Here is a 21,250-nt window from a genome sequence, read left to right as displayed (position 1 = left end):
TTGAGGTTTCTCTCTCTCTCTCTCTCTCTCTCTCTCTCTCTCTCTCTCTCTCTCTCTGTGTGTGTGTGTGTGTGCATTTCTTTTGTTTGACCTCAAAAGATAGTTAACTCATGTGATAAGGTCATCAAACTCGATCTGTTTTGAGATAAAAGAACAACCGCCTCCATAGGGCGGAGCCCACAGGTTGGGTTCCTGAAACCAGTCTTTACCAGAAATTATGCAAATGGTGGTCTAGAACAACATAAGGCTGCAAGGCAGAGAGAGCACATCTCTCACTCAGTAGGCCTGTGTGTGCGCACTGCAACCCAGAAGTCCTCCCCCATCAGGAAGCTTCCCTTTTCTATTATGAAGTATGGGCAGGACACCCAGGCTGACAGCTCTTACCTCGTGACCCACCCACTGCTGATGATAGAGCAGAAAACTGTGGCACTTATAACTACTCATAAATAAGATACAGAATAAGGAGAAAATAAATGGCTTCTCTGAAGTCTCTCCCACTGGCAACTCCAGGGTTTGTCTTATGATTCCCTAGGTGGGGAGCAGACTACAGCATTTTGAGGCACTTGCACATCATATATCCTACCGATTTTGAAATGTGTAGCCTCACACAAAGAAGTTTAAAGGTGATACTTATGATGTGTGGACTCCCAGTGATCCACATCCCCAGGGCATCCTGTCTTTGAGTAGGTCTTTGTCTTTGCAGAGTCTCCATTATCACTCACCTGGCAGTTTTTTGATTGACGTAATTTGTGTTCTGAGCTTAAAGGTAAAGGTCAAATTTGAACACCGCTCCCCCCCCCAGAATGTGTTAAGTGCCATGTCATAATCACCTTCTGTAGTGTAGACCTACTGGAGTGAAGCTCAGAGGCAAACAACAAAGAATAAGGGTCACCACACTGGTGTCTTGACAAGAGATGTTGCCTTCTCTTACCATGTTCTGTCCACACTCCTTCACCCAAGGGAGCAATTTTTCTAGGGTTTTTAGAAGGTTTTTGTCTGGAATGTGTGGGCCCCTGGCTCTGGGGGCTTAGAGTTGATCCTCTCTATTCATGAATTTCATATATATAAGTATGTTACTTTTATTATAACTTCAAATCGGAGTTTTCTATGGCTATGTATGGGCAAGAACAGAATAACAAGCAAGCTGAGCTAGTCACCATGCACTGTCTCAGCTGAGGTCAAGGAAGTTCCTGAGCCTTGCTTCAGCTTTACGGAGTCACCACTCCTTCTCATGCTCACCCTGTTTTACTTTAAGTTGCATGTCTGTGCTTTTCTTTAGTTGGTGATTTAACTGTTTAGGTAGCATCAAGTGTTGTCTGGTGTTCCCAAGCAACAACCTGCCTCATGGTAAGAGTGTATAGTTCTGCTGACTTCCAATTCAATGCTAAGAAAAACAACAATGTATATGAAACATAAACAAGTTTGTGTATTGGCCACTTTAGTGACCACAGAGCCAGAGGTTCAGAGCTATGTAATCTGGCATGTCTCCTTCCTGTCCTGGGGCGGTATTCAGTCATTTGGTAACTTACAACACAATTTACAACACAACCTGGGCTCAACTGGGAGTTTTCTGACTTCCTTGGAAATGCGTGGGTTTAATGAGAAGCTAATCCTAGGGAAAGGAATACACAAAGCATGGGACGCCTGAAATAAACTTAGTAGGGCTAAGAAGGGTTGAGAAGGTTCAAGGCTCATCTGGCTGAGTTTCACAAGGAAACCTGAGGAGGAGATAGGGATAACATTGGTCTTTATTTCAAAGTGCATTCATCTGCAACTTTAATTTGTCCTTCGTATTTTAATATGGTAAGAAGGCTTAAGTTGGGCTTCTGGGTGAAATAGGACAGTATTATATTGCTATCAGGTTTGTTGCTCTATTTCTTTTGATTTATTTGTAGATTGTAACTTGGCACTGTGGAGATTAGAAGGAGACTGGCCTCTCTCAGCTGCAGTAATGTATTTGATTTGGTAACTGTGCCAACCCCTGGCTGAGATATTTGTGGAAAATACTGGATCCTTCTCTTCTGGAAGAGATGGGTAGCAGGGGCTTCTCTGGTCTTGCAGCAAGCAATATGGCCTTCCTCTCTCACTGAGGACAAACATAGAAAGTGGTAGTCTTGGCTATTAAGCACAATGATTTAAGAAGACTGCCAAGACCTCATCTCTGCTTCTCCTTGGGTCCCACAGAGCCTCCTGTTATTCATGAGCCTGGGTGGGGAGCTCCTTACCAAAGTGGGGGGGGCTATTATAGTCTTTCCCCCTAACTTTCCTTTCTTGTGAATAGAACCAAGCCTTTGTATCAGGGCGGGGCTTAGAATTCCAGGCTTGTGTTTAAGGAAAGGGAGTGGGAATTTCTGCTTTCCTTTTCCTCCAACCCAGCCTTATTATGAAAATTGATTGTGTATTTTGACTGACAGCAGATGCCTCCTGATTTAATAGCCAGAAACCTGAGTCTATTCAGATGAAGCACCAGGCTATGTAAGAGCATTACTGTTAGGGTCCAAAGAACCTAAGAACGGACATCAGTGAAGCTCAAGGTCAAGGAACATGCAATTAAGTTTAAAAAAAGAAGCTGAACTATAGAGGCCATGTGGAAACTTCCATACTTCTGAGGTGCCGGTGGTTGTTCATCAAGAGATCATCTGAGTTAATGCTTCATGAATACATGGAAAGCAGTCTCTAGTGCTGGAGAGGTGGATGGCAGCGTGAAGTGCAGCTTAGACTCTATGGTCTGATGTGTTGAAAGAATAAATTGTAAAAATGAAATTTTAGGTCTCAAAATTAGGTTTCTTAGGTTCAGAGTTTCAATTTACATAGGTTTCTTAGGTTCAGAGTTTCAATTTACACTCAAGTGTTAGCTGCCCCTGGGGTGCATTCCAAGGGCTTAAATAAACATTTCAAAGGCACAAAAGACCCAAGATAGAGGCAATAAAATACCTGAGTAAACGGAAGTCACTTGAAAGGAATTCTCCCAGGAGCAAGATACAGATGTAAATTAGGATAATTGGAATGGGGGCTAGATGGAAACCAGGCTTGGGAACGGATGTTTGATATATCCAATCATATGTAACCGCGCCAAACTTTCCCGCTCTCCCCAACCCCTACCTATAAATATCCCAAGTTTCCTGGGCTGGTCGTCGGAATCTCTATCTCTTGCGTGAGATATATTCCGGCCCGAGGGCCCTCGTCATTAAACCTCCTCTGCAGTTGCATCAAGAAGGTTTCTCGTGTGTCCTTGGGTTCGTGCAGGTCCGGACTTGGGTGAGAGTCCCCTTTTGGGGTCTTACATTTTGGTTCCCTGACCGGGAAACGCGCGACCACCCTAGACACACGACGACCCCTTGGAGGTAGGTTTGTGTGAGTGGTGTGTGTGAGAGTGCGGCGCCGCTGTCCTTGTCTCTTTGTTTTGGTTTCTTCTGCTGTCTTTGTTTCTGTGTTTTGATATCGGTTTCTTTGGTGAGGGGAACCTTCCCCATCGGAGACTGAGTGCAGCTGTCATTGTGGACCGTGAGGGCCCAATGACTGTGGATGGACAGACGTGTTGAAACCCACAGGCTGCAGCCCGGGAAGGACGCTTCACGGGTGGTTAGGGAGTCAGAGTGGTCTGGCTGCCCTTGGGGAAAGGCGGTATCCTTTCCCATCTGGGTTAGGGAGTCAGGGAGGTCTGACTACCCTGTTTTGGAACAGGAGATGAGTGCTCCTGCTAGGGGGAAGATGTGGAATCCTTCCCGTCAGAGGTCGCGTTTGGCTGGTTCTATGAGACCAAACTCGGGCAAGTGTGTCTGACTGTGTTAGTTCTGTGTGTTTATATTTTGTGTACAGTCTTTCTGGAACCCCTCCCTGCCGCTACTGTGTGGCAGAGTACCTGAGCCAGGCTCCACAACCACTGGCTGCCCTGGCCCCCTAGGTGGTCCCCTCTTCGCCAGCGCTCGAGCCGCCCTGGTACTGGAAGCCAGAGTACATGCAGGTCTCCCGCCCACCGCAGTTTAAAAGGCGGGAGATGAGTTCCCAGCCTCCCGCCCGTGATGAATTAAGTACGAGCGGGAAGCGAGAGGCGGGTGGCGAACACATCCTGGCGGGCGGCTAGCGAGAGATAAGGGCTTTAGTGAGTGCGCGCGACATCCTGAGAACTACGTTTCCCAACAGGCCTTGCAGCTTTGACAATTATATCCAAGATGGCAGCCGGCCTGAGAACTACGTTTCCCAACAGGCCATGCGGTTTCCAGACACCGCTGCGATTGTTGACAATTCTGTGCCTCTGATATAGTGATAGGGGCAGTCTATTGTGTTGTCTTTCCTTGTCTTTTCTTGATAAACTTCGTTCTGTGTTATTTGTTTTACATGTTCTTGGACTCTGACTGACAATTGACGTTCCTTTTCTTTCTTCTGGACTGATACTGTGTTAACATCCTGAGTTTTAAAAGCAGAAGCAATGAGACAGGCAAGTCCTGTTCCATAGCTTGTGGCCAAGAGAAAGCTCTGTTCCTCTGGAGGAAGAGACAGAGTGTGTCAGGTGCCTGATTTAGTGTGATGAACTACTAAAACTGCTTACTTAATTTAATTTAAAACTTACTTGTGAGACAGTCTCAATTTGCACAAGAAAAACTGATAATTCGCCCTGCTCTGTGGCCAGGAGAAAGACACCAACAGAAAGAACCTTGAAGAGAACAGACTGTTTTCATAAGCGGCTCTTAGAAGGGGGCCAACAGTTGTTTTAGCTTCTATAATAAGAGAGTTGATAGTGAGTTTTCCTAGTTTAATAAATAAAAGAGCACTTTTTTCCTTTAGTTACAGCTAAAAAGTTACAGGCTGTCCTGAGTCAGAATATATATATATATATATATATATATATATATATATATATATATATATGTAAGCTTCTATTTTGATAGACTTTCTAGCCATTGCTGTCTGAGATAATTTCATTATTTATATGAGACTTCCATTAAGATTTGGTTCAAAGGTGAAAATTCAGACAAGAAGAAGTGGTGAGGACTTGTGCTCTTATGTTAGATATAAAATGTTTACTTTGTTGTTCTTGTTGTATATCACTTCTACCAAAGTTTCTATTTTGTTAAAAGTTAAATTCAAATAAGTGTCAAATGTAACTCAAGTTGCCTTTTAAAAATTGTTAATAACTGTGTGAACCTTCAACACCTTAATAATCCTTGCTGTGAAATGCTACAGATAAGGCTATTCATTCTGATTTGGTTTCTTTCTTAGAGCTTCAGAGGTGAGCTCACATTACACTTGTGGACAAGGTACTGTTTGCAAAATGAATTAGGTTATGGTCTCTAGTGTGATATAAACAACAGTCATGCAGCCTCACAGATACACTAGTCTGTACAGAGTTCTAAGAGACTATTTACTGCTTTACAGGTGATCAAAAACAATAAATAAGATAAAAGCCTCTCTTCCAGGTGTTCAGAGGTCTCTATAAATTGACTAAGTTTTAAAAGCTATCCTTTGTGCTTCCCACAATTATAGTTAACTCAGTCATTCTGGATTTCTGACGGGATTGGAAACTTATAGCTATTTACCTTGAGAAAAAAAGAAAAAAGATTTAAATAGATGGTCGGCAGCTGACATTCATCCTAAAGCCAGGTTCAGAACTAAATGTTTTAGTCAAGATAGATGACAGAGGTGCTAGTTAGTCAAAAAAAAAAAAAAAAAAAAAATAGACTGGGTAGTAAGACTATCTTATACTTCACTGATAAAAATTGAAATAATTATGCTCTAATTATATTTTGAAAAGAAAAAGTTTCATTTTAAAAGCCTTGCTTTCACAAGACCTTTGCAGGTTCTGGTCTTCAGAAGTAAAGAGCAGGCGGGGACACCGGAGAAAGAATGTTCCTTCAGACATGGAGACATTGGGGACCCCGTCAATTGATCAGGCCGTGGTCAGCAGCAGGTCAATTTGGAGCAGATGTGACTGAGACCTTCATGTGACAGAAGGTAAGGGACACCCAAAGGCCCACGCCAGATCCCGCTGATAGATCTTGAGAGAGAGGGTTACATGAGACCCCACTAAGTTTGATCAGGAAGCAGAGATCAGATAAGTTACCCACAGTCTTTCTAGACTAGCTCATAGAGACATTCTGTCAGTGTAGACAAGGCTTCAGAGGCTAGAGAGACTACAGGATAAGTCATTGAAAGATTTAAGAAATATACTACATATTAAAATTATTGATGGTAATAACAAGTGGGAAAAGATTTAAAAGAAAGGAATAAAGAAGAGGAATAGAGAAGGGTTAATGTAAGTCTAGAAGAAAAGAGTAGAGAAGAAGAATAGAGATAAGTTGCTGTGAGTTCAGAAGAATAGAGAGGAATAGAGAGAGGTGAAGAAAGAAAAAGGTGACAGGAAAGAATTTACAGAAAGCAAAAAAAAAAAGGGGACTCCAATCAAAGAGAGATAAAACTCTTTGAAAAAGACCAGTGTGTGCATTGCAAGTAAAGGAGCCAGCTTCAGGGTCCAAGAGGGCCCTAACAAATAGAAGCCAGGGCCAGAAAATCCCAGGCCTCGAAAAACACCCACCCCAAGTGGTGAAGATAACAGCTCTGTGTGAAGACGGCTATTGAGATAGATGGGGCCACCCAACTTTTGATAGACATGGGGGCTTCCTCCAGGCCAATGGGTCAAAACATATTCATGGACTACCCGAAAATGGTGGACTAAGAGATGGGCTGGGTATCCCATTCATTTATGGTCATCCTAGGCTGCTCCTATCCCCTGTCTGGTTGAGGGGATACCCCCTAAGATGGACATCCAGATACAACACTTCCTGGGCTGCAACTAGCTGACAAGAATTCAACGGATAGAAGACTGACTTCAGCCAGGAGCCGAGATAACCTGCTTTACAGACGGGAGCAGTTTTCTCCATGCTGGTCAGAGACAAGCCAACTTACTGTGTTACTGTGGTGGACAAATGTCATCTGGGCTGACTCCCCACCCCTGGCCTCGTCGGTACAGAGAGCAACCTTGGAACTTGTGGGGCTGACGAGAAAACCAACATCTACATGGACAACAGATATGCTTTTGCCATAGCCCATGTCTGCAGGACTATATACCAAGAGAGAAAACCCTGATGAAGCCAGCAACTGTGAGTACTCATTGCCCAGGACACCAAAAGGGAAGAGATTCAGTGGCCTGAGGCAATAACTGGACAAATCAAGTGTCTTGATATGAGAGCCTGTTCCAGTTGTGGGCCTAAGAGATAGCCTCACTTAAAACACAGAATAAGAGAAAGAACTCAGATTGCTAGCCATCCTGCCAGATACTATCTAGAGAAAAATATAAAATGGTGCACACAAGAAGGGAGAACTATACTCCCCAGAAAACAAAAGATTTACCAGGTTAAATACACAGATAGACTCTTAAGATAAGAGTACAACCAAGCAGCCAAGAGATTTAAAAACATATAATAGACCTCAGGTTTTGGGCCAGGGAAATGATAAGACAGTGTAGGATATGCCAACAAGTAAAGGCTTATGAGACTTAGAGTAAATAAGAAAAAGAGTTAAAAGGGAACAGCCTAGAATAAAAGTTGTCCCGAGGTTTTCAAACATCTGAGATAATTAGATCAGATAATAGCCTTGCCTTTGTTTGTAAGATAAGTCAGAAATTGTCAGAAATATTAGAGACTAATTAGAAGCTCCACTGTTTATACTGTCTCCAGAGCTTAGGACAGGTAGAGAGAATAAACAGAACCCTAAAAAACTAAATTACCCCTGAGAACTGGCGCTGGCTAGAGTGTCCCTTTCCTTGTCCCTATTCCAAACCCAGAATGTCCCTCTTCTGTGAGAGATGATTTTTCAGGCTACTAAGAAACTATTCCTGATGCTGTCGAACATAACTCGTGCCGACACCTGCGTTTGATGCCAACTGGAGAGAACAGCTGGACACCTGAACAACCTCCTCAGGCTCAAGATCACCTGCCGTTCTACAAGGCCAAGGACCAGCAGGCCTTGACTCCTGAGATATGCCCATCCTGGAGACACAGGGATAGAGATTGCCCAATTGTCAGAGATAAGAGACATTTGAATCTAAACTGTGTCCCAGACACAGCCTTAAAGAGTGGGACTTAAGCTACATATGTACATCCTCGAGATGAAAAAAAGCCAACAGGCCCATTAGTGTGTGTATGTGTATATATATATGTATGTGTATATGTATATGTAGAGAGAGAGACAGCTACTTTACCTAAGTACATACTAGAGACCATCCAGGGCGTGAGAAAAAGATAGTTAAAGATTCAATGACAAAGATATAATTAGATGCTTAGACAACAATATCACTCTTTACACCCAGATGATGATTCATAATTCCAAGATTGGAATTTGACCATGAGAGAAAAGGAGGAAATGAAAGAATAAATTGTAAAAATGAAATTTTAGGTCTCAAAATTAGGTTTCTTAGGTTCAGAGTTTCAATTTACATAGGTTTCTTAGGTTCAGAGTTTCAATTTACACTCAAGTGTTAGCTGCCCCTGGGGTGCATTCCAAGGGCTTAAATAAACATTTCAAAGGCACAAAAGACCCAAGATAGAGGCAATAAAATACCTGAGTAAACGGAAGTCACTTGAAAGGAATTCTCCCAGGAGCAAGATACAGATGTAAATTAGGATAATTGGAATGGGGGCTAGATGGAAACCAGGCTTGGGAACGGATGTTTGATATATCCAATCATATGTAACCGCGCCAAACTTTCCCGCTCTCCCCAACCCCTACCTATAAATATCCCAAGTTTCCTGGGCTGGTCGTCGGAATCTCTATCTCTTGCGTGAGATATATTCCGGCCCGAGGGCCCTCGTCATTAAACCTCCTCTGCAGTTGCATCAAGAAGGTTTCTCGTGTGTCCTTGGGTTCGTGCAGGTCCGGACTTGGGTGAGAGTCCCCTTTTGGGGTCTTACAGTGTGGGTAGAGAGTAGGCCTTCTTCAGGAAGGAGCTGAACAGGGTAAGGTGTTAGGCTAAAGGTCCAAGTCCGATGTGGTCTAATAGGAACTAGCCTGATGCTAATGATGACACTGACATCAGCTTCCAAGTATAAACTCACTGTGGGTGGGAGCTGAAGTCATTTCTAGATCCTGCCTATGTCTGAGAAAGATGCACCCCAGCCCAGGATTTCACTGTATTAAGTATTCTACAAGGTTGAGTCCTTACAGTGACAGACCCTTGACCCTTAGTAGAGGCTGAGCTGAGGGATGGGACCAATCTCATGATTGGGTTCCTTCAAACAATTACTACCATGAGACAGGGCAATGGATTTTTATTTCCTCTTTGATTTTACATTTAAGTCAATATGAGTTTATTGTGGAGTTACTATATGTTATGATACATGTCATACATTATTGCATTATGTTTTATGGCATGGTTTATATCCATTTTTTATTTTTATATATTGTATCATTTTATATTCAGAAAAAATCAATTTAAAAACAAATAAGGAAAGCACCTGGGACATTATGTATAGTAGCATTGAGATGCCACTTTGATACATTTTATGGGTAACAGAAATTTTTAAAATTTGGTGTCTAAATTTTTTGACTACATAAGCAGCTCAGTGGAAAATTAAAATAAAAAAAAAAGAAATGCAGTTATTAAGCTTGAACGCCACACAGCTCAATGGTGTCACTTGACTTTAAGTTAACTTTAAGCTCTCCAAGTCAATATATATATATAATATTTTATATATAAATATTATATATTTATAAATATATTTAATATATTTTATATAATATATATTATATATTATATTATCAATAAAATATAAACATATAAACCAGGCAAAACACTGGTGCAAACATAATAGGTATTAGTAGTATTGGTGAGTGACAGTTGGTTTAGGCATTCCTTTAAAGAGCTATTTGTAACAGAAATAACTCTGAAAAAGAATACCAAAATAACTATATAAAGAACAGGAAGTCATTTATTAACCATTTTTCTAACATATATTTAGAAAAAATTGTGCTTCATAGAGCTCTCGAAATTGGCGCGGATGACACAGCTCTTCTTTGGAATTCAACCACAGACTTACTGATAATTTAATTCTGTTACTAAGGAATGAACTTGGCCTATTGTTTGGGTTTCTAGTCATTCTTCCTAACAGACAGCAAATAGCAGTGGTCAATCACGATGCTCTAAAGCCAAGTTTGGAAGGACTTGCCGAAGCTTTCTCAGCCCAGTGCTCCAGGGAACTAAGTGCACAGTATTTCCAAGTGATCAGAGTTGAAGAGGTTGGACTGTGTTACTCATTCTTTAGTTTCTTTAGTCTTCCCCTTTCTATTTTAAGCTCCCTACCACACTGTAGTACAGTAAAGAAGACGATTTAGAGAAAGTACTATAGAGAAGCCTGGTTCCTGGCTCTGGTTTGAGGCATAGTATCACAGGAGACCTGGGATGTGGCAGCTAAGACCATAGAATGGGAGGGTCACGCAGGAATCTTCTCTGTGTGGCTACACAGGAAAGGAAGCAGGGTGTGTGAGTCAGGAAGCAGGGAGGTAACAGGATGTAGAAAATGACATCAGATTCTGAGCTATAGGGAACTAGAAATAGAGAACAATGCTAAGTATGTAGGAAAGATTTAGGTTTGCATGGGATGTGCTAACTTGCTAGCTTCTGCAAGTAGCGGTATGCCTGGTCTTTAAAATAGATAGACATGGAGGCTTGGGGAGAGGAAGACGTTCCTGGGATAAATAACAGAAACATCTACCAGGCAGGTGTGAAATCCCAAGGTAAGTGTGGCCATGTGTGGGGACTGCGAGTGAGCATGCGCAGGAGGCCTGGCTGCAGAGTGGGCATGTGCGGAAGGTTATTGAGCAGCAGAGTGGTCGCTGAACTGAGGGAGACATAGGGTTTTCTCACAGGTTAATGGAAAATAGCAGAAGGTAGAAAATGAAACGGAGGGAAGTTTCCTGGTAACTATTTGCCTGTAGAGATGTATAAAGTATACAATTGAATTCAGGTTTTAGTGAAGAAAGTAAGGAAACAGCAAATACATCACTCACTGGATTTGGCCACGTTGGGGCCACTGGTCATCACGGGGTGAAAGTTTCTGCTTCCGGTCGTCCATTTCTCACTTTCTATTATATACCCTCTCAAGGAGCAACCCCACAACACCTTTCAGTGCTCCGCCCTCGAACTTCTCTGGCCGAGCATCCACAAGGCATTGCTTCTCTTTAAGGGTTTCCCCATGGCTGATGTGCAAACTAAAAGCCAAAGCTACCCCTGCTTATCTATGCGCTCCTCACTGCTCTTCTTGTGACCTCCAGCTTACATTTCCCCATCACTTGCTGGCCCGTGACTGAAAGTGTTGGGCCAGGTATTATGTTAAATTGTTTTTTTCCTTATCACTTTATGTTTTTTCTCTAACAGTGACAACTTCCACATTGACATCTACAATGTTAATTTTTGAGGTCGCATGTTCTGGTGCCGACTAAACTTTTTGCTTTGACGTCTTAATGTTTTGATCCAACAGTTCCAGAGCCATTCAGACTAGCCTCCCCACAAAGGGTGAATCAGACTCTCTTCCCTGGTCACCATGCATGCCCATCCTTGACAGGCGTCATTCCTAAGCACCCCACCTTATCTCTGCTATCAATTTTATCGGGAAGTCCTGCTACTTTTATTCTCCTGTCTCCGCCTCAACTGCTGCTATCGCCATCTCAGCTCTGGGTCCTCTCGATCGCCATCTTCACGGCAATGGTTTTATCAGTGATCTTATTCAAACAATGCCCTCACGTTTCTTGATGCATTTCCCAATTAATAGTGAGGTCTGCAGCCAGTCTCTCTTCAGTCTCAGGCGCTAACTATAAGTGCACTGGCCAAAGAAGCTCTATAGCAGAAGCTCCGTGAGTCCCTGAAACAAGGTTCACTAAGGCAAGGCAGCCTCGCGTTGATGGCTGGACTATTCCTGTTGGAATCCATGACAACCGAGTCGTACAGAGGAACAACATGTGGACAACCTAGGTGGTGGCTCTCGCCTTCGAGCCAAGGCCCACACAGCGAGTGAGACACTGATTCTGTCACAGTCTGTTAAAGTCACAGTCTGTAGAAATTAGCTATTGGCTCCCCATTTAAAATTCTTTCTGGCTAAAGCCCCAAACCTTATGCTGTGGTCCTAAGCTATTTTCTTTCTTTTTCTATATTAGCCCTGAATGCCTGTAGAGCCAGAAAGATTTAATTCTTTGGTGAAATACAAAAGGTTACCCTAATCTGGTGAATTTGGGGGTAGTTTGTTTTACAGCAATAATAACATACATAGGAATATATCTCATTTACCTTTACATATTTTAACTTGCTAGAGTAACCTCACAACTTAAAATTCTGGGTCTACCTGACTACTCTTGGTTAAGGATCAGAATTCTTATTTATTTATTTATGTATTTATTTATTTATTTATATTTCGAGACAGGGTTTCTTTGTGTAGTCCTGAGTGTCCTATAACTAGATCTGTAGATCAGGCTGGACTTGAACTCACAGAGATCTGTCTGTCTCTGCTCAAGTGCTGGGATTAAAGTTGTGCCCCTCTACCACCTGGAAGGATCATAATTCTTACTGTGACCCCGAGGACTCTGCAACGCATCTCCACCCTGGTCTTGCAGCACACGCCCTTTGCCCAGCTCTCCAGGCACGCAGGCTTCTTTCAGTTCTCTTGCTCGCCTCTGCTCCTTTCTGCCGTAACGATTCCTTTGTGTGCAGTTCTTCTGAACCCCTCGTGCTTCCTGTTCATGACAATCTAACCATCAGATCATCTGGATCAGTCAGGCGTCTCCACCGAGGCTATGTGACTGCATGCTGAAGGTGAGATTGTCTTGTTGTCTTCCCTCTTGGTTCCAGTGCATGATGCTTGTTACTGTTGCAGGAATTGGATACTTCTCTCTGAGGGCAGGAGCAAGACACAGAGTGACTCTGAATACAATGTTTGCACTGTTAATTGAGAAACAGGATATAAGATGGCTTGAATTAAGCATAGTGAATACATTTTTTTTTGCATGTTGGGGGTTTGTGCTACTCAGTGTTCAGTTTCTATAATAAATACCTGAATAATCAATTTCTAAGTAGAAAAGGCTTATTATTGCCCAAGGGTCTGTGCTATAACTGCTTAATATTATTGCTTTTTGGCCTGTGGTGAGAGAGCACATTGTGGTGGAGAGCATGTTGGAGAAGATACTTAAGACGTGGTGGTTGGTTGTTTTCTAGAGAGATATAACCAATAGAAAGACTATGTATTACAAAGAGGATGGATTAGATTGGCTTACAAGATTCAGGTTGGGTTGTCTAATAATGGGTATCGTTCTGGGAAGCTGAGGTGTGCAGTAGCTTCTCAGCCTACAAGGATGGGAGATTCAGCAGTGCCAATCCAGGGTCAAAAACCTTGAGGAGTTCCAGAAAGCCAGTGGATTTCAGTCTTCATTGGAAGACTGAAGAAGTTGAGCTCCCAGGGCATAAAGGGACAGCAGCAGCAGTAGCAGCAGCAGCAGCAGCAGCAGCAGCAGCAGCAGCAGCAGCAGCGTAGATGGCTTAAGCTGTAAGGACCAAAGAGGGGCTCTTCTCTCAGGTCTCTGTATATCTACTGGAAGGTGCTGTCCATTTGAGGAAGGCTCTTCACCCTTCAGGTAATCCTTCCAGGAAATACTGTCTCAGGCAGATCCAATCAAACTAACAACTAAAATTAACCACCACAAATTCACCTAGTGTTAGCTTGAAACCTAACATCTCCATATGACTTGCTTAATTTCTAAATAATAAAACCAATGAGGTCATAATTCTGCCTAATATGATATAGCCATACCACTTGTAATTTTAAAAAAGCACTATTTTTTTCTCCCAGAATAGATGACAAAATCTTTTTGAAAAAAATATATACTTATGTTCATAGATGTGGGCCTGAGTGTATACACGTGTACCACATATGTACAGGAAGGGGCCCAAGGAGGTCAGAAAAAGCATCAGATCCCTCGGAACTGTGGCAGCAAACAGCTCTCAACCACCATGTGGGCAGTGGAAACTGAACTTTTTCCTGTACAAGGGCATGGGCACTGTTGACCACTGAGCCATCTCTGCAGCCCAGAGGGCTCTTGAGGAACACTTAGACTTTCAGTATTCTATAACCTAAATATGATAATATAGATTTAGATTTATAACAGTTAAATACTGATACTATCTCAATTGATGTCATGTTACATAATAAAGTAGTAGTAGAAAAACACACATCTGATTAATGTATGTGTGTAAGTGCACAAGCATAACAAAATGGTGGTTACAACCCCGCTTCCTACAATTGGTCATGTGGCTTTAGTTGGTATTCATAACTACCTTCCTCTACTACCCATTCTGTATTTCCTCTACCCTCAGCAAGTACCTAAACAGGTCTTGATTCTGATTCTGTTTCAGGAATAGTGACCCACACATTCATTTCTGAGGGCTGTAGGATATTTATTATCTTGCTTGGATTAGCTGGTTGTTATTTTCTACTAATCATAATCACAGAACATTGCAAAATCCTTAAGAATCTGTTATATTACAGATACAATCTTTTGTGGAGATTCAGTCCAGTTTCTCCCTGGTAGTCTGGACTAGTCACTCCTGGGAGCAATGTAACTCCTTTCTTAGCTGGTTGACTTTTGGGCATCAGTAGCCTGAAGTAGTCAAAGGAAGTCTGAAGTCTAGTTCAATGAAATACTTGTTGTATACCTGTGATGGTGTGTATATGCTCTGCCCATGGAGTGGCACTATTAGAAGGTGTGGTCCTGTTGGAGTAGGTGTGTCACTGTGGGCTTTAAGATCCTCATCCTAGCCTGGAAGTCAGTATTTTCCTAGAAGCCTCCAGATGAAGATGTAGAAGTCTTAGCTTCTCCTGCACCAAGCCTGCCTGCTCCTACCTTGATGATAATGGACTGAACCTCTAAATCTGTAAGCCAGCTCCAATTAAATGTTATCCTTATAAGAGTTGCCTTGGTCAAGAATTGGTGTCTGTTCTCAGCAGTAAAACCCTAACTAAGACAATACCTGACAGAAGTTCTCCATTTGTAATAAATGCATACAGGCAGCAAGGCATACACTTATGGGACTAAGATGCAGACAAGTAGTTGTGGGTCCCTATGGATGGTGACGGGTTATGTCAATATGGTTTTCCCTCCTGGCTGTAGGAGAAACTGTACCACATGCAAGATGCTTATACAGAATCCATGTAGGGTGCTGATCAAAATAATGTAGGGTGCTGGTGTAGAATTCAGGTGGGATGCTGATATAGAATCCATGTAGGATGTTGATGCAGAATCCATGTAGGATGCTGATGCAGAATCCATGTTGAATGCTGTTGCAGAATATATGATGTATGATGCTGATGCAGAATCCATGTAGGATGTTGATGCAGAATCCATGTAGGATGCTGATGCAGAATCCATGTTGAATGCTGTTGCAGAATATATGATGTATGATGCTGATGCAGAATCCATGTAGGATGTTGATGCAGAATATATGATGTATGATGCTGATGCAGAATCCATGTGGGATGCTGATACAGAACTCATGTGGGATGCTGATGCAGGATCCATGTGGGATGCTAATGCAGAATCCATGTGGGATGCTGATTCAGAGTTCAAGTAGGATGCTGATGCAGAATATATGATGTATGATGCTGATGCAGAACCCATGTAGGATGCTTATGCAGAATCCATGTGGGATGATGATGCAGAATCCAAGTGGGATGATGATTCAGAATTCATGTAGGATGCTGATGCAGAGTTCATGTGGGATGCTGATGCAGAACCCATGTGGGATGCTGATACAGAATACATGTAGGGCACTGATACAAGGTATACAGTCTTTTGAAGTATCTGCCCAGGCTTTGGGATCTTGCCATTTGTCCATATTCTAAGTCTGTCTTTGAAAGTCCATTTTACCATTTTTTTTTTCAGGCAAGCTGCTCTGGGATGGTGGGGGACATGGAAAGGTTAGTGGCTTCTGCAAGCATGGGCTTACTGTTGCACTTCTTTTTTTGGTAAAACAAGTTTCTTTTTTAGGATCAGTGCTGTGTGGAATAGCAACATGGGGGATCCCATTAAGTTTATGGGTGGTTATTTTGGCTAAAGCATTACACACAGGTCAGGCAAAGCCATACCAAGAATATCTGGACCAGTGAAGATAAATGTCACACTTCCCTTAATGGAAGTGAGCCAAGTTAGTTAATGTGACGCTGGGCTGTCTGCTAGGCACCTTGGGAAATGCTGCCATGTTGGCTGCTCAGTATTGGTCTCTGCTGTTAGCAGATGTGGCTGCCAACAGCAGTTGTTTCCCGGTCAGTGTTGGTGGGTGAAAGTCTGTGTTATGATTGTATGCATAGCTTCCAACCCTGAAGCCACAGTTGCTTTGCTTCCAGGCTCACTGGGAAATGACAGAGATTATCCGGGAAAGAGGTTGACAGCAATTACCTGAAACCCAAGTAACTTTATATCCTCTGACCATTTGGAAAAATCTACCATTGTATGTTTCCCCCAAATGTTTTTAATCATCAATTTTTCAATCTCTCTTCTAAGGCACCGATGACAGGTTACAGCTGATATATAATCACACCTCTGACCATGTTCCCTGGGAAATGAAGTAAGAGATGGGTAGCACCTCAGAGTTCCAGAGGTGTATACCTTGTATCAGCACCCTACATGTATTCAGCATCCCACATGAACTCTGGAACCCTACAGAGGTTCTGTAGGGGGGCATGTCTTCCATGGTATAACCCTCTCCTTCCAGCTTACACCTTTACAAAGGTTCCACTACCTCCTTATAATGCTGCCAGTCTCCCAGTGATCAAACCTGTAACTGGAATCTCTGGGGCACTATTTTTAAACAATAGCATGTCTTTGTTTGTTTGTTATTTGGTTGATGTTTGTTCCCCATAATAGGTGGTCAGTGCCTTAGGGGGAGCGAAAGGCCATGGCTTTTGTTTTTGTTGTTTCCAGTACTGTTCTTATTGTAGTGCAAACATGTTACACATACCGAGAATGCATTTGTAGAGAGAGTAAACAAGCCTCAACAGCCAACTGTAAAGGATCTTCACATCTTAGATACCTCTACAGGCCAGCTAAGCTTCTGCCCTGTGGTGGTCACTGTCATGGGCACTTCTACTTTTTGGTTTGCTCTTCAAATCCCAGCAAGACAAGTATTGCTATAATTCTTATTTTTTCAAATGGGAGAGCAGAAGTTTACAGAAGTTGAATAACTAGACCAGGGTGCTATAGTTACTAAGTGGCTGAGCATGATTTGATCCATGGAATACTGGATTCTACTGGAATAACTGGGCTAAAAACATGGTGATGTTTATGATAGATACTATTTTTGGAAGAGGAGAAGCAGGAAATGTAGGGGGTTAAACCACATTTTTTTTCCATTTGTATACAGAAATGATCTCCTAAGTAATCTTGAGAATACTGGGATTAAAATTAACCCCTAAAGCACCCAGAGCAGAGTAACCAATATTAGATTAGACCCGTCACTGAAAACAGTTGAAAAACTGAGTAGGGATGTTCACAGGATACAGGTAACATGCAAAAAAAGTGCGTCCAGAGGACCACGATGACTGAGCTGCTTTACTAGACTATGATTCAAAATTAAATGGAAGCAACGAAATTCAGAACTACAGTAACTTCACATCCCAAACATTCAACATGCAATTACAATTACTAAACATTCATAGACAGTAAAATATGGTTCCTAAATCAAGAGGTAAGCCATTAAGCAGAAACAAATACAGATTCAGAGATAATGGAACCAGGAGACAAAGATTGCATACACTTGTTTTAATTCGGTTAAAGATTTAAAGAAATGATAATGAAGGTTCCTGTAGGGCATCAGACAGAAAATTAAGGAATTAAGGAATTAAGTAAGCCCAAAAAGCAAATAAAAACTTGTATAACAACAGCAATCAAAAAAAAAAAGAAAAAAGAAAAAAAGAAAATCTATGTCTGTAATGAAAAGGTCACTCAATTAGGGAAATAGCGCTGAGAGCACATAGAAGAAAAATACTAAAGGACTGGAGGACAGGGTAATACAAATTAAGATTATAGATTATACAGAAGAAAAATACCAGAGGACTTAAGGACAAGCAATAGAAATAGCAATTAGACTATGTAGAAGAAAAACACCAGGGACTTGAGGATATGGTAATACAGACTAAGAAACCTTAGCAGAGAGTGGAGGGAACAGTTGAAAATGGAAACAATACATTCAGGGACTTATGACTCAATACTGTTATGACTCAGTGCTTGAGCAATTTCACATAGATGCACTCTCACATACATGTAGTTTTGTATGGATACAGTCTCACATACATGCAGTCTCACATACATGCAGTCTCACATACATGCAGTCTCACATACATGCAGTCTCAGGTGCATAAAGTCTCATACACATATAGTCTTACATGCATGCAGTCTCACACAGTGCAGTCTCACACACATGCAGACTCATATGCATGCAGTCTCACACTCATGCAGTCTCACATACATGCAGTCTCACATACATGCAGTGGCAGGCAGCCTGAGACTCTTCTGGGAGGCAGCCTGCCTGAGACTCTGAGAAGAGAACAAGGCAGATGATAAAAATGAGAAACAGATAAAGAGGTGATTGAGGTGGAAAGGTCAGTGAAGCCTGGATTTATTTTAATCCCATAGAAGCAAATGGGGGCTGATGCAGAGATTCTTAGGCAGAGATTCGTAGGGCGTGGCTTAATGCTTGAACATGATAGAAGAAATAGGATCCCTGTAGAGAGGGATTTGATCTAGAGATAAAACAAAGGAGGGTCAGGCAGGGTGGCTGGTTGGAGATAACTAAGAAAAAGCAGTTAGAACAAAGCCACTAAGGGCAAGGTAGGGTGAGTGGGTGGGTCAGCACCCAGCTTCCTGCAGAGGATCCAAGGATCCAGCTTGACACAGACATTCTGAGAGATTCTAAAACCAGTTGCTACAACTACCCCCAACCGATGCCCTGAGTGCAGATAAGCTCTGGAGGACCTGCAGGGTCTCTAGGGAGACGACTTCATCACGGAAAGACCCTCAGTTCTTTCTGCTTTTCCCCTGCTCAGATGAAGTGCCCCCTGAAGTATAGGACAAACAGTCCCTGTGCTCACTGACACTAAAAACAGAGATCGGTGGTGTGTACCACTCCCAAGGTGCTGAACCCCAAGTGTGCACCAGTCCAAGGAGGAAAGAGGGCTGAGTTTCTCAGCAGCCATGGGCTGAGGCCCTGGGGTTTGTGAAGAGAGAAAGTTGTTTTAGCTCAGTGCTTTGTTCAGTCATGTTGGAGCTGGGAGGTCTAAAGCCTCCTGTAGTTATTCGCTTTGGCAGCTGATACATCTTTCTTTTCCTGGGAATGCTGGTATGGGGCAGGCTTGAGGCAGGGGTGTGGAATGGAAGACTTTCAGGAAGCTTTTTCTTACATGCGATGACAGTAAGATCTAACTTGGCTTGGGAATCCTTTGCTGAGAAATACTGCTCTGAGCATCCATTCCATCAATCCTTCTGTTACCTGGAAAATGAATGGACAGAGCAGAGCACATCTATGTTAGAATGTGTCTTAGCATTCCTGCTAAGAATGTGAAGGTGTATGGATTCTGATAATGCCACAGCTCCTTGTTCTATCTGAACAGGGATGCACCTCGATGTTTGCAGGGATGGTGAAGGTCCCCAGTCCTATTGAATCATTACAGGAGAGAGGGAAGCACAGCTTGTGCTCCATTAGGAATGAGGAACCATTATCTGGAACAGAAAAAAGTTATTTTTGTTTGTTTGTTATTGATTAAAGTGTACCTTCTATGCTTTATTTGTTAAAATACCAACACCATCCGTTGATTCAGAATGCTTTTAAAACATATTCATGTCAGTGAGTTAGTAGCCACAGCTATGACCACACGACTTTAATTTTATAAAGTGTTCTTTGTGCAGAATACCAGTCTGGGAAGTACCTCCAGTTCTTCCCAGTCTGGTAAGTACCTCCATTGTATTGATATTGCAGATCCAGGGTTGGAAAGATTGCTTTGCTCTGCTAAATGGTGGAGGAGCCAGGGACTTAAACTCCAGTCATTGCTGCATAGCAGGAAATGTTGCTGGGTCTGTCTGGTTTCCTGGGGTTTGAATACTTACTTTTTAACTTTTCTTCAAATCCACGCTTCACCATCAGCTCTAAGGACCACCATCTCTAACCCAGCCGGCATCCTCTCCTCCATGGAGATCAGAATCTCAAGTGTGCTCATGTACTCAGCTAGATTTGTAGTACATGTCTGAATTCATGCGGAGAGAGATTATTTTTGTTATTTACTTATTTTTTTTCATTGATTAATAATTAATCAACATCCCCATCAGAGTTTTCTCTCCCCACTTCTCCTCTCAGGCCCTTCCCTTAACCCCTATTTCTCTCCCTTTCAGGGAAAATATGACTGAGAGAAATTGCAGCTGTTTTTATTAACTTTGAAAAAAATGAGATAAGGGATTGAAAAAAGGGAGGGGTGGGTGTGGAAGGGGGGGTGATAACAACCATCCAGGAGGGAAGACAGGAAATGATACAGTGGGAGATGAGGTGAGAGAAGGCATCACCTCATCTGATGTGAGCTGTGGGTGGAAACCTCCCTGCAGCGTGGACTGCAGTACAGCAATCCCTGCAGTAGTTTTCTAAGCCAGTCTTCTTAGAGGAAGTAGTCCTGTGGTGTGCTGCATGGAAAGTGCAAAGTGATACCACCAGGGGAGAGGTACTTCCTGCTGGTGGAAGCTTCCAGCTTTTCTCTGGAGGGTGCAGTATCAAAGCAGACCCTTGCTGTTGGATACAGAGGGTCTCCTCTGAAATACAGTGAATGGCATCTCCCTGAGTAGGCAGGAAATGCCCCACAGGAATTGATCTGTAGAAGCCTGAGGGCTTTGCTAAGTAAGGTCTAACTCAGTCTTCACAGTGTTGGGAAGTGGGAGGCAAACAAACTAGTGTTTATCCCTGATGGCTACAGCTCAGTCAGAGTAACTTTCAGTTCCTCTGAGGGCTGGAGAGAAAGCTCAGAGGTTAAAAGCACTGGGTGCTCTTCCAGAAGATCCTGGTTTGCTCTCTGCTATCCAGGTATTGGCTCACAACTGTTTGGAACTACAATTCCAAGGGATTAGACATCATCTTCTGACCTCTGAGGGTTTCTGCACACATGTGCTGCACATACATACTCAGGCACACGTACACATAAATATATAAGTAAATTCATAAATATTGTAAGTTCCTTAAAGGGAT

General features: G+C 42.5%; 1 protein-coding gene across 5 annotated transcripts in view; it reads left to right on the top strand.

Moving 5' to 3' along the window:
• The first annotated feature begins 2,724 nt into the window (after positions 1 to 2,724).
• Il1rl1 (interleukin 1 receptor like 1) overlaps positions 2,725 to 21,250 on the top strand; it is a 58,019-nt gene continuing 39,493 nt past the window's right edge. The window contains exons 1-2 of one of the 5 annotated variants that reach the window (XM_076914958.1): positions 2,725 to 3,344; positions 5,788 to 5,952. The gene's annotated coding sequence lies outside the window, so the exon portion shown is untranslated. Of the gene's footprint in view, positions 5,953 to 9,887; positions 10,729 to 11,117; positions 12,797 to 21,250 lie in introns of those variants that run through there. The other 4 variants (XM_076914964.1, XM_076914957.1, XM_076914963.1 and 1 more) reach the window with 4 other exon arrangements.

This window comes from Arvicanthis niloticus, chromosome 17 (genome assembly GCF_011762505.2).
Source record: "Arvicanthis niloticus isolate mArvNil1 chromosome 17, mArvNil1.pat.X, whole genome shotgun sequence".
NCBI lineage: Eukaryota > Metazoa > Chordata > Mammalia > Rodentia > Muridae > Arvicanthis > Arvicanthis niloticus.
The sequence above is the reverse complement of the archived record's forward strand: the minus strand, read 5'-3'. Positions and strand labels throughout refer to the sequence as shown.